Source organism: Physeter macrocephalus, chromosome 6 (genome assembly GCF_002837175.3).
Source record: "Physeter macrocephalus isolate SW-GA chromosome 6, ASM283717v5, whole genome shotgun sequence".
In the NCBI taxonomy this organism is placed as follows: Eukaryota; Metazoa; Chordata; class Mammalia; order Artiodactyla; family Physeteridae; genus Physeter; species Physeter macrocephalus.
This window is the reverse complement of record NC_041219.1, coordinates 68,917,334-68,922,582: the sequence shown is the minus strand read 5'-3', so window position 1 is coordinate 68,922,582 and position 5,249 is coordinate 68,917,334. Positions and strand designations below refer to the sequence as shown.

Below are 5,249 nucleotides of genomic sequence, written 5' to 3'. Positions count from 1 at the left end.
AAAAAAAAAAAAAAAAAAAAAATTCAACTATGACAATCATATATTTTTTTAATTTCCAAGATCTCTTGCCTTTTGAATAGCACCTCGGTTTTTTTCCTTGATGTAAAATCCTTTCTTATCTACGAGGATGCTATTTACAGCTTTCTCTCTCTCTCTTTTTTTTTTTTTATTCTTGTCCCTTTGTGGTCTCTAGTTCCTTCAGTTCCTTTTTGTTTACCTTTGAATGTTTGTTTTGGTCTCTGTATTTCTTATTGGAGCTTTCTTTAAGTATCTGATGATCCTTAGCTATCCCTTTATTTATTTTTATAATGTTGTTTTACATCTTTATTTAGGTACTATAGAAATAAAATAAATTGCACATATGTAAAGTGGACAATTTGATTGGTTTTCACAAATTTATACAGCCCTGAAACCATCACTGCAAACCATCACCACAACCAGATGTACAGATGTTTCCATCTTCCAAAAAGTTGTCTTGTGCACTTTTGCAGTTTATCCCTTGTTCCACTCCTGCATTCTCCTCTATTCCTTTACCCCCTCGCTGGGCAGCCACTGATGTGCTTTTTGTTCTTGTATATTTGTTTGCATTTTCTAGAATTTTCTATAATGGAATAGTACAGAATGTACTCTTTGCCTGGCTTTTTTTTTTTTCACTCAGCATAATGAATTTGAGATTTATCTGCCTTCTATATCAATAATTTTCCTTTTTATTGCTGAGGAGTTTTGCTTCTTGTTGACATTGCTCTCTTAGCCTTATGGAGACTGAAACGTGTCATTATATCTCCTCAGTTTTTTTTTCATCTTGCATAGATGTGTAGCTGTCTTCTGCCTGTAACTTTTCTCTCTCATTCTCTTTGTCTTTGTGGTTTCATATTCTTTTTAATCTCTTTGCTGTCACTTTAAGATTGGCATGTGGCATGATTAAATGAAGTCTAACATTGCATGTTGATTCCTTCAAGAAGTATTCCGTGGCTTGGGAAGATATTTAGACTTCTTTCCTAACAAGCTTTACTTTTTATTTTTATTTTTTTACATTAAAAAAAATATTGTTCATTCCCTGTTTATAGGCTTCAAACTGAACAATTAATTTTTGATTATAAAAATTTAAAAAGGAATAAAAAATTGAAAGATATGAACTAGTGATAAATAAAAGATACAAAATTGTTAATATATACAGTATTTACATATGAAAATAGAACACAGTAACAGTTTTTGTGTTAGAGTTCCAGGTTATGACTGATTTTCCTCTAAGTATTTTTTATGTTGCTACATAGTTTTAAAATTATCTCATTAATGGATTGCTAAACATAGTGTGAAGATGGTATCAGTGTTCTAAACATTCTCAGAAATGTGTTTTAAATCTGTGTTATATGGTGTCAAATAATTCTTCTATTATTCCACTCCACCGTGAAGATATAAGTAAGATTATTTTCTATGCAAAAAGCTACAAATTAGCAAGCTGGGTAATTTTCTGACACACACTCTCTCACCTCTTTGTACCACAGAATCACTTTGCTGGAAAGGAATTTAGAATTGCCATTATTTTCACACCACATGTAGTCATTCTTTCCTGCCATCCTTTAAAATGCAGCATAGGAATTTTTAAGTCCCTAAAGTGAAAAATGCCTTTTCCAACATTCCCTTCACATGTCCTACCAGATTCAAAAGGCATGAATAGTATATTTGTTTGTTTGTTTTTAATTTATTTAATTTTTATTTTTATCAAAGTGTAGTTGACTTACAGTTTTATGTTAGTTTCAGGTTTACAACATAGTGATTTGATATTTTTATAGACTATATTAGGGTATGTTCCATGTGCACCTGAAAAGAATGCAAATTCTGTTGTTTTTGGATGGAAAGTTGTATGAATATCTATTAAATCCATTTGGCCTAATGTGTCATTTAAGGGTACTGTTTCCTTATTGATTTTCTGTTTGGATGATCTATCCATTGATGTAAGTGGGGTATTAAAGTCCCTTACATTATCGTATTACTGTCAATTTCTCTGTTAATATTTACTTTATATATTTAGGTGCTCCTATATTAGGTGCATATATGTTTATGACTGTTATATCCTCTTTTGGATTGACCCCTTTATCATTATATAATGTCTTTCTCTGCTTTTTTTTTAATAGACTTTGTTTTAAACTCTAAGTAGTCTGATATAAGTATTGCTACCCCAGCTTTCTTTTGATTTCCATCTGCCTGTAATATATCTTTCCATCCCCTCACTTTCACTCTGTGTGTGTCTTTAGTTCTGAAATGAGTCTCTTGTAGACAGAATACAGATGGGTCGTGTTTTCTTAATCCGATCAGCCACCCTATGACTTTTGATTGGAGCATTTAATCCATTGACATTTAAAGTGGTTATTGATAGGTATGTACTTGTTGCCTTTTTGTAAGTTGTTTTCTGGTTGTTTGTGTAGTTCTTCTCTCTTCTCTTCTTTTTTTAGTCACTTCCCTTGTGGTTTGATGATTTTCTTTTTTTAGAGCATTTTTCCCCACAGGTTTTTAATTAATTAATTTATTTATTTATTTTGGCTGTGTTGGGTCTTCGTTTCTGTGCAAGGGCTTTCTCTAGTTGAGGCAAGCGGGGGCCACTCTTCATCACGGTGCATGGGCCTTTCACTCTCGCGGCCTCTCTTGTTGCGGGGCACAGGCTCCAGACACGCAGGCTCAGTAGTTGTGGCTTATGGGCCTAGTTGCTCTGCGGCATGTGGGATCTTCCCAGACCAGGGCTTGAACCCCTGTCCCCTGCATTGGCAGGCGGATTCTTAACCACTACGCCACCAGGGAAGCCTTTGATGATTTTCTTAAGTGTTGTGTTTGGATTCCTTTCTCTCTCCTTTTTTACTTCTATTGTAGGTTTTTGATTTGCAGTTACCATGAATTTCATATATGTCAACATTTAACTATATCTACTTGTTTTAAGTTGATAGTCATTTAAATTCAAACACATTCTAAAAGATATATTTTTTGCTTCCCCTTCGCCCACATTTTGTGGTTTTGGTGCCATATTTTACATCTTCTATGTCTGTCTCTTAACTGTTTATTGTGGTGATAGTTGAGTTTACAATTTTTGTCTTTTAACCTCTGTTCTAGCTCATTTAAGTGGTTGATTTACTGCCCTTACTATACCTTTGCTGTTACCAGTGAGATTTTTCTCTTCCTATATTTTCTTATTTCTTGTTATAACATTTTCTTTTTCACTTAAAGAAAACCGTTTAACATTTCTTGTAAGAACTATTTAGTGGTCATAAACTCTTTTAGCAGAAAGCTTGTCTGGAAAACTATCTCTTTTTCAATTTCAATTCTGAATGGTAACCTTGCTGGGTAGAGTAACTTAGGTTGTAGGTTTTTCCTTTTCAGCACTTTAAATACATCATGCCACTCCCTTCTGGCCTTCAAAGTTTCTGCTAAAAAATCAGCTGACATCCTTCTGGGGATTCCCTTGTATGTGACTCTTTGTTTTTCTCTTACTGCCTTTAAAATTCTCTTTACCTTTGACTTTTGCCATTTTAATTATGATACATGTTTGTGTGGGTCTCTTTGGGTTCATCTTGTTTGGGACTCTGCTTCCCAGACCTGGGTATCTGTTTTCCTCTTCAGGTTCAGGATGTTTTCAGCCATAGTTTCATCAAACCCATTTTCTGTCCTCTTTTCTCTCTCTTCTACTTCCAAGACTCCTCTAGTGCAAATGTTAGTATGCTTGATGTTCCAGAGGTCTCTTGAACTATTCTCATTTTTTTAAAATTTTGTTTTTCTTTTTACTATTCTAATTGGATTTTCACTATTTTATCTGCCAGGTCACTTACACATTCTTCTGTATCACCTAGTCTGCTGTTAATTTCTTCTAGTGTATTTTTCATTTCAGTTATTGTATTCTTCAATGCTAACTGGTTCTTTTTTTATATCTTCCAGTTCTTTGTTGAAGTTCTCATTGTGTTCTTCTATTCTTTTCCCAAGTTCAGTTAGCATTATTATTATGCTTTGAACTCTTTATCATGTAAATTATTTATCTCCATGTCATAAGGGTTTTTTTTTTCCAGTTTTTTTTCTTGTTCATTCATTGGAAACATATTCCTCTGTTTTCTCATATTTCTCTGTCTCTATGAAATTAGGTGAAACTGTTACCTATCCTGGTCTTGAAGGTGTGTCCTTGTGTGGGAGAGTCCCTCTGCAGTCTATCTGTGCCCAGTGGCTTTGGTGGGAGAGATGGGTCTGAAGTGAGCACAGGCTGTGACTTCTCCTGGGTTGTGCTGGCAGCCACCACATTGGTGGGAAGTAAGGTTGGAGTCGGAGGGGCTAGAGCTGGAGGCAGGCGCAAGCCAGGGCTTCACCTAGGTTCAGTGGTGGTCACTGCCCTGTTGTGGGTGGGTCCGGGGCCCTGAGGCACTGAGGCTGCACTTCTTAGCTGGCTCTGGGTCTCTGCCTTGCTCAGAGGCAGGGTCAGGGCCCAAGGAATTTGAGCCACACTTCTGCCCTGGCTATAGGCAGCGCTGGCCCTGAGCTGGCTCTGCTTCTTCCCTGGTGTGTGCACACGCATTTGCAATGGTGATCTTTGCCCTAGTGGGAGAAGTGCTGGAGCAGAACAGGCTGGAGCAGGAGTTCAGTGCAGGCTGGAGCGCACACCGGGGCAGTTCTGGCAGGCTGGCCAAAGCCCCTGGCAGTTTTCAATCTGATGTCTCTGTGCTGGGGCTGAGAGCAAGCAAGTTTGTTATGCACTCTTCAAGAGTGGAGATTTCATTTCCTATAGCCCTCCAGTATGCCCCAAAGGTTTTCAAACCAGCGAAGGGGCTCGTCTTCCCAGGGTCAGTCCCTAGGACTGGGTGCCTAGCACGTGGTGCAAACCCTCTGCTCCCCAGGGAGGATCCCTGAGCCTATGACGTCCCTCTCCTCTTCTGTGTCCCCTGCTAGAGGTGCAGGTCCTGACCAAATCTCTTCTCTTCCCTTCCTACGGAACTCCATGTGGTTTATTCTTTACAGTCTTGGTTGTAAAAGAGCTGTTCTTCAGGTCGTTCTCAGTAAGAGTTGCTCTGTATGTAGTTGTAGCTTTAATATGTTCATGGGGGGATGGGAGCTCAGGGTCTTCCTACTCTGTCATCTTGATCCTGCCCCCTCGTGATTAGTATTTTGAAAAGAGACAGGAGCTAACCCCATTCCTGCTGAAGTTTAGGGGAGTATGAACAATGCCTTCTCACTCAGAGCTTTGTTTTTGTATCTTTTTTTTTTTTTTTTTTTTTTTTTTT

The 5,249-nt window shown here is 37.6% G+C and overlaps 1 protein-coding gene across 1 annotated transcript in view; it reads left to right on the top strand.

Moving 5' to 3' along the window:
• SLCO1A2 (solute carrier organic anion transporter family member 1A2) overlaps nucleotides 1-5,249 on the top strand; it is a 101,128-nt gene that overhangs the window by 25,213 nt on the left and 70,666 nt on the right. The gene's annotated exons all lie outside the window — the stretch shown is intronic.